Source organism: Ascaphus truei, chromosome 1 (genome assembly GCF_040206685.1).
Source record: "Ascaphus truei isolate aAscTru1 chromosome 1, aAscTru1.hap1, whole genome shotgun sequence".
NCBI classification, from domain to species: Eukaryota; Metazoa; Chordata; class Amphibia; order Anura; family Ascaphidae; genus Ascaphus; species Ascaphus truei.
In genome coordinates, this window is record NC_134483.1 from 8,706,559 (window position 1) to 8,715,041 (window position 8,483).

Consider the following 8,483-nt stretch of genomic DNA (forward strand, 5'->3'; position numbering starts at 1 on the left):
TTGATTTTGAGCCACCTGACTAGGCAGCAATGCTTGGCCAGAAAGGCATGCTCCCTCCCCCTTTGCATTCCAACATTATGGAGTTAACCCATCCAAAAGGGATGAATCCCGGCACACTCCCCTACACAAACAGTCCATCCCTTGACAACAAGTCTGGCTCAGCTGTCAGGCCTGGAAAGGACACTAACTTCCTGCTCATCTTTCCCAACTGCTAAACCACTCGTCTTCATTGGCACCTCCCAAACATTGTCTTCTCTGAAACCTTCATACATAAGACTGGAGTGCGAGGGTGGCACAGGACACTTTATATCTCAGCCACAAGAAATACCAGTTTCTACTGTCGTGCACATTGTGAAACAAACTACATTACTCTCAGTCACTGAAAGGGTTACCTGAACACCCACCCTCACACAAACATTACCATCTCTACAATCCTTCTCATTATCCCCTCTCTCTCAGGCAGTGTCTTTGCTTTGTCCCTCTCTCTATTAACATACATCGGTCAGGCGGGTGGCTGGGGGATTATGGGGATCCCCCCACCCCAATTAAAGGTCTTCTGATGATCAGCCAGCGAGAGAAGTGGGTGATTTCTGCCTGATCGGTAACATGGCAGCGCGCGTTACTATCCTAGATTTCTTAATGAAGCCGATGCCGGCTTTTTAAAGCCCAATCACATTGCGAGGTGTGAACTCTGTGGTGAGGACATTACTGCCGCGGAGAGAGAAGCGTCTCCGGGACTAAAAAGCCTGCAGCAGCATTACCTCGCGTCAATGTAAAAAACCATTACCAGCGGGGACAGGAGCACGGTCACCGACTGCTCCGGCGGCAGCTATTGGGCTCACATTATTATTTTTAACCATTGCTTGTTATTACAATACAAAATAATAAAATCCCATTTTCCAAATACAATAAAAGTGTGTGTGTGTGTGTGTTGTATACACACACACACAATATTTTTTTTTATAAATAAGTATACACACAAAATAAATGTTTTGCCACCAAATGACCCATATTTAAGGGCAGAGAGCGTTATCGCCGACACCTGAAGCATCTCCATTTTTTTTTTAAATCCTAGAGTATGTAACAAAAACGTTAACCCAACCAAACCTCAACACAGGGGTTGGCAAATCTTGCCTAATACCCCAGCGGCACCGCCGCCGTGGTAAAGGAAGGTCAGGGAGGGATAGACGCAGTCCCTTCAGGATACGGCACTAGTCACCATAAAGGGTCAAATACTTTCTAGGTTGCGATGCCCGTTAACCCCTTCACTGCCAGAGGCCTCTGCATTAATGGACTAGTGACTAGTACCCTCATAACCCCGTCACCCAGCACTATTGTCCCCACCAAGCTATACTGCCATCATATATGCATTAACCCCATTACATCGTTGTAACCCCCTTTCAATCAAGTTATCCACCCAATGATACCCCTTTTCACTTGCCCCAATTACAGATTAATAGCCTCATTTGAGCACATCAATTACTCCCTCCGTGATAAGTTACCCCACTTGAGTTTTAACCCATTTTTCAGAGACCCCATTATACAGCTTCTCTCCTGTCACATCTTTGACATACAACCTGAGCCTCCGTATCACGTCTTACACCCCCCACATCCAGCCAACCCCTCACCCCCACCCCCCCCCATATCCAGCCAACCCCTCACCCCACCCCCCCATATCCAGCCAACCCATCACCCCCCCATATCCAGTCAAACCCTCACCCCATCCAACCAACCCCTCACACCCCCCATATCCAGCCAACCCATCACCTCCCCCATATCCAGTCAAACCCTCACCCCCCCAACCCCTCACTCTCCCCACCCAGCCACTCACTCACCCCCATCCAGCCACCCACTCACACCCCCCATCCAGCCATCCACTCACTCCCCCCATCCAACCATCCACTCACTCCCCCCATCCAACCACTCATTCCCCCCCCCATCCAACCACTCATTCCCCCCCCATCCAACCACTCATTCCCCCCCCATCCAACCACTCATTCCCCCCCATCCAACCACTTATTCCCCCCCATCCAACCACTCATTCCCCCCATCCAACCACTCATTCCCCCCCCCATCCAACCACTCATTCCCCCCCCATCCAACCACTCATTCCCCCCCATCCAACCACTCATTCCCCCCCATCCAACCACTCATTCCCCCCCATCCAACCACTCATTCCCCCCCCATCCAACCACTCATTCCCCCCCCATCCAACCACTCATTCCCCCCCCATCCAACCACTCACCCCCCCCCCATCCAACCACTCATTCCCCCCCCCATCCAACCACTCATTCCCCCCCCCCATCCAACCACTCATCCCCCCCCCCCATCCAACCACTCATTCCCCCCCATCCAACCACTCACCCCCCATAGCTAACCACTAACTCTCCCCCCTATGTATATCCTCCCCATTACCCTATTACACATATATTACCTCCCCAATACAAAAACAAGTCAGGACAACATACACAAGCAACGAATGGAAAGAATGAATAAGAAATGATGGAGGCGGGTGAGGGCGGGCAGGGTATCCACATAACCGGGCGACACGCCCCCCCATGGGAGATAACTGCGGGATCACGAGCCGCCGACGACGATTTCCCGCCCTTTCTCTAACGGCTGTAACGGTCGCGGCGCGAGGACACGGCCGCCCGGGGAGAGAGCAGCGGGCGCGAGGACACTGGGGAAAATCGTCTTGCGCCGGGGAGCAGGAGGCGCGTGCGCACCCCGCAGTAGCAGAACCAGCAGCTGTCACAGCGAAACACATGACCGCGCATGCGCGGCACCCGGCTGCACGCCGCTCTCCTTACCAGTCTGCCTCCCTCTTTCCTCTTCAGCACCAAAGTGAAGGAGAGCGCAGAGCGGGAGCCGGCTCCTAGCCGCCCGTGACGTCACGGGGATCCCGCCCACGCAGCCGCTCTATGCCAGCCTCCCCCAACTCCGCCCATTCTCGTCTATCGTGCTTCCCATTGGCCGCACGCCAGCGCGTGTTCACCTCCCCCCTCTCGGTGGGTGGTACTTTAGCAGTTACTTTTCCCCCCCCTTCATTACTCGCTCCTGATTGGCCAAAATATCTCTCTGCGTACCTATTGGTTCATTTATTGGCTCCACCCCCCCCTTGGCCCTGCCCTGTCGCTTTTTCTATTGGCTGCGGCGCGTCTGACAGACAGCCCGCCCTGCCCCCTTATAGGGCCGACCGCGCAGGGGGAGAGAGGGCGGGGTTTTGGGAATGGAATCCCTGTGGAGAACGTTCTGGAATCGTGCTGCCGTCACCGGATAGCGCGAGACAGACTTGGGCATGCAGACTCCGCCCACTTCCCGTGACGTCGCCCGCCGCGGAATAACATCCTCCTCGCCACTCTCAGTTAGAGCTGCGGGTAGAGGGCTATGACATCACGCTGATGACGCCATCATCAACTTGTTACCCTCTCCACCACGAAATCACCCATAAATAGCATCAGGACCCCAAGAGCTGGGGTCACAGGGCGCTCACTGCCAGTTAGGGAAGAATATAGGTGGGAATGTTGGCCTTTGAAGAGGGAGAGGCCGGTATATGACCCAGCATGGGATTCGGCGCACATTTGTTCGGGCGCCGGGCCTTCGATCGCGAGCTCCTCGGTCTCAGCAGAGGGGTTAATGTTATTTTGCTCTTCCTGGGATGGGTTCTTTCTCCCGGGTTTGATCTGCGCGGGACGCTGATGATAACGCGGGACGCTGATGATAACGCGGCGGGCCTTTGTATTACAGCAGCGGGCCAAGCTGCCGGGTTTTAAAAAATGTTTGTTTTTTTTAAATTCCCCCGTTAATATGTGCATCAGTACAATCCACACAATGATAAATAATTAGCTAAGTTGCTGATCGATCCGTTCTCCTGTGATCGATCGGCGAAGATTCGGCTCGGGGATTCACTAAATGGCTGTCAGTGCAGCAGAAGAGGACCAAAGATGCAAAGTTCTGTGGGGAAGATCATGTGACCAGGCAGTCACTAGATACAATTGGGGCACTGCTAGAGAGGGCAGGGCTCAAAAAGGGGTGTGCTGTTTCAGAAGAGGAAGGAGATGTGACTTTGTAAATGGTTGCTATAGAAATAAAAAATGCTTGTTACATTACAATACATTAAACATGTCATGCAGAGTTGTTTTTTTTTAAAAAAATGCAACAATTATTTTCTCAGTACAGAACTGATTTATTAAAAACAAAAATCCACATGTAGGAGGATATTGCTTGGTCTGCAGCTTTAAGGCAACATAAGGCTAAGGCCCCGGTCACGGCGCTCTAATGCGCGCCCGCGCTTTTGGCTGCGCGTTCCGGCGATTCCCCGGTCTGCAGCTCACTGCAGGAGCAGAGACCGGGGGGGGGCGTGCCGGAGGAGTGACGGGGGCGTGGCCATGACGTCACCTGGCAGGTTCGCCCTCATTGGCTGAACCGCCGGGGGGCGTGCCTAGCCGCTCGACGCGAGTTCCTGCGGCCCCCCCTCGCAGCGGGCCCGGCGCCGTTGCGGGGAGGGCTCTGGTGAGCTGTAGCATGCAGCGGGGGCAAGGCCTAAGGGACACAACTAACACTAAGGCAGCAACCTCCCTCCCCCTATAAATATTATTCCTTTTATATTGCTGTCCTCCCGAGCACGGAGATTTTTCTGGTTTTTATGCCGGTAACTGGTACCAAACCCCCCCCCCCCCCTACAAATGTTTCAGCGGGGTCATAGAAAGCTGCGGGTTACCTCCCGGTATATACTGTATGTATGTATCTCACAGACTTCTATAACGAGGACAGATTTATTATCAGCTTATATGTGCTGCATATTTTGACTTTGTTTATGACCTGTGGTTGCTCTGCCACTATTGATGCCCCTCCCCCCCCCCTGCCACGGTTCTGATCCCCTGCCCCATCTAGCGCTTATGTTTACGTTATAGTTGCACTTATGATCCTCTGTGGTTGTAGTGTAGACAATTATCACTACACTAGATGATATATTTGTGACACATTGTTCCCTTATTAAGTGTGTCTGATGTGTTCACCAACTTCTATGGTGTACTACTAACAGCAGAGCTTACCTGGCTTAGGATTCCCTCCACTTAACACTTTGAACCCTTAGGCTCCTCCTCTCTGCTCTGTCACTCCTGTGACATCACTTCGGGTGTCACTTAGGTTTTTGGCTGCAATTGTTTTCACACTGGGTGTGGTGTAGTGTATATCTGGGTTTGATTGTTATTTGTTTATTTGCTCTTGAGATTGTCCCAGTTGGGACCAAAACGTTGAGTTAATAAATGTCACTTTTTTGCATATAGGAGTGCCTGTCCCTTTTTACCTTTTTCTGAATCTTTTTGGACAGTATGCACCCTTCCTTTACCCTTATTTTTTGTTTTGTGCGTGCCCTGTGTCTGACATATATATATAACGGGATCCCCCTCCGCTAGAGCGGGGGAGGTTATTGAGCGGTGCGGGCAGCCTGGCTTTTGACTGCATCGCCGGAGGTTCCCGGCGGCTCCCTTGGCAGGGCACCACCATATTGATAATAGTCGCGCATGCGCAGAGGAGTCCTGAGTGCGGCGGCCATTACACAGATACGGGCGCATGCGCAGTAGATACCGAGCAGCGGCCATTACCACTACAGGTCCGCAGGGGAACTACAAGCCCCATAGTGCACCGGGGCTGATATAGACACATGGTGCGACAGAGTCAATAGGGCACCAGTATTCCTCGTAGTAGGAAATTTATACATTTGGCGCACCTGAGACCAGGCCAGTTGGAGCTGGGACGCCAGTAGGGTAGGTTGTGTAGGTCTCAGTGACACCTGCACTAGGCTAGAGATCCCCTGTTAGGCCCGACTCCCCTGCTTATACAGTATATACCTATCAGTGTATAGTACAGTATATGTATGTGTGTGTGTGGGGGGGTTGTATGTTAATGCTTATTGTATGGCTTTATATAGCGCCAAAAGTGTACTCGGCGCTTCACAAAGGATACAGTACAGGGAATTATAATACAATAAGTGCAGCAAAATCAGACAATAAGAAAGGAAATCCCTCTCCCCCGAAGAGCTTACATTCTAAGAATTATATACCTATTAGTGCATGAACAGTACATGTATGTGGTTATGGGGGTGTAATATTCATGCATGTGCTGTATGTTAATGCTTATACAGTATATACCTATTAGTGTGTGTGTACAGTACGTGTGTGTGTGGGGGTGTAATATTCATGCATGTGTTGCGGCTCTTGGAATATTTTGGAGAAAGACATTTTTTATAAAATGTCACTTCTTCCTTGAGAGGTTGCAGACCCCGGCACTACACAATAACACACTACACACACCTACACACTGATGCGACAGTCTAACACACCGCAGAACACTGATCTATTTCGCCTGACCCAGAGATTTTTACTGCTTCGTGACCCAATTCCGTGTTATGTACAGTATGTGAATAAATACAAATGATATCTCAACGTGAATATCGGGAAAAGCAGCATGTCCCAAACCAGCCCTCAGCAGTGACCTGAACATACTGAACGCCCTGAAATTAATTCCAAGTGCACATCCCGTCATCAGGGACCACAGGGTGAGCACGATTTGTTATAAGCACAGGTATACAATTATACAGTACACGTGCAGTGCATCAGTACCAACCTCTCTGTGCAGTAAAACATGTCCCTTTGTTCCTCTCATAGATCTTTTATCCAAGGCACATTGCACATGCAAGATTGGCCGTCATTATTACTCTGTAACAGTAAGCACCCATTTTATCTACCCCAGACGGAAGAAAGACACATCCAACCTGGCGGGGATTTGAACCTGTGAATGTCCGGTTTGTCTTACAGCGGAGATATCTCTCCAGAAAAAAACAGCACTGTCTGTTACAGAACAATTTAAAATATTTTTTTTTAGAAAAACCCAACTGAGACCTCGCCTGTTACGGCCCCGGGGTGCAGTCTTAAAATCTAGATTCAAAACACCCCAGGAATGAACAAAATCAATGGTACACCGCGCTCCTGCTTTTTATTTACGAGCCTAATCTTTCACTTTTTGTCTCGCAATACCATTTATAAGGAGTTTGGTACATTTGGATCATACTATGTCAGAGGTGGCCACCAACAGGCCAGGTTTTCAGGATATCCCTGCTTCAGCACAGGTGGCTCAATCAGTGGCTCAGTCATGACCTGCCCGGGCATGAGGAGTCACCTGGGTGGTCAGATACTGGAGGGCCGTCAGAGCTTCGGTGCAGCCGCGTCCCCGAGAGCAGCCAATGCGGCGGTGATCTGGCCAGCGGGATCAGCCAGCACTATCTCTAAGCTGCAAGAGGAAGACTCAGATCACCTAGCTGGGGGGGGGGGGGGACCTCTCACTGGTCCCTTCTCCAGGATCGGTGGGGGCCTCCAGTGGTGGGACTATCCGGCGGATGAGGTCCTTGACCATGTCTTTTTACTTTGGGACTCTGTCTCCAATCCCTGCTCCTCACAGCGGATCCGGACTTGGTCCTTTGGCCAGGCCTTTTAGTAGGTCGCTACGATCCAGCTGGGGTCAATCGTTGTTTACTTGGGGAGGTGAGATGAGCTCTGACTGTGAACGGAATGCCTGGATTGCCTTGTTCGCTGTCTTGAGGTTCAAACCCCACTTAGTCCGGAATACCTATGAGTATTCTGACCCTGAGCATGGCGACCCCACCGCTGCCACCAGAAAAGTCTGTCACGGAAGACCAGAACTTAACACCACGATCAAGGCACCAGACAGGATAAAGCAGTTCAATAAAAAGTATTTATTCCTGCCTGAGCCAGCAAGCACAACACAAAAGACAGATCAGAGCTATACTGACTAAAATAAAACACGGGCGTATTGGGGAAATCCTAGCTGACAAGGTGCTGGGCACCATATTGAAGGGTTACCCAGGGGTTGCTTCTACACCCAATAGGGATAGGGACCGTCCAGGCCTCTCATGCACTTCGCGGTTGAGCACTTTCAAACTCCCCGCTCAAAGTCCTGCTCTCCGCTTCTCTGGCAATTCAAAGTCCCATAGCACAAAAACAGTTTGAAATCTCCCGCTCAGTTAGGCTCCAAGCCTCGTTTGCAAGTGTCTCCAGCACAGCCTCGGAGCGCCCCGCTTAGTTCACCTCCGTGACAGGACCAGAATCAGCCCCGGAGCACTCATCGGGCTCTCCTTACATAGATTCCCCGCTGCCATAGGAAGTCATGGTAGATGAGCTGGCGACCAATCACAGTGCGGATGCTGCACAGGAACCAATCGGGAAACGAGGGTCGCCTGTATTGGCCAATCAGGGATGGAGGTGGGGTCGAAGGGAGTTAAAATGACTTTGGAGTGAAATACAAACGGGCCAATGGGAGCAGCCCTACCAGCGGGGGCTCCGTAACGACTTCTCCGGCTGCAGGATATCCCCTGCTGGGCTGGCGCCGCGATATCTGGGGGAACGGCCAACACATCTGTGGGCACAAACACATTTTCACGCTTCAGCACAGTTGATACACTCAGG

At 51.3% G+C, this 8,483-nt stretch overlaps 1 protein-coding gene across 2 annotated transcripts in view; it reads right to left on the reverse strand.

Moving 5' to 3' along the window:
- The window catches only part of DNAJB5 (DnaJ heat shock protein family (Hsp40) member B5), a 43,934-nt gene extending 40,972 nt beyond the window's left edge, over positions 1 to 2,962 (reverse strand). The window contains exon 1 of one of the 2 annotated variants that reach the window (XM_075581040.1): positions 2,811 to 2,962. The gene's annotated coding sequence lies outside the window, so the exon portion shown is untranslated. The remainder of the gene's footprint in view (positions 1 to 2,810) is intronic. The other variant, XM_075580992.1, reaches the window with a different exon arrangement.
- Positions 2,963 to 8,483: the final 5,521 nt, after the last annotated feature.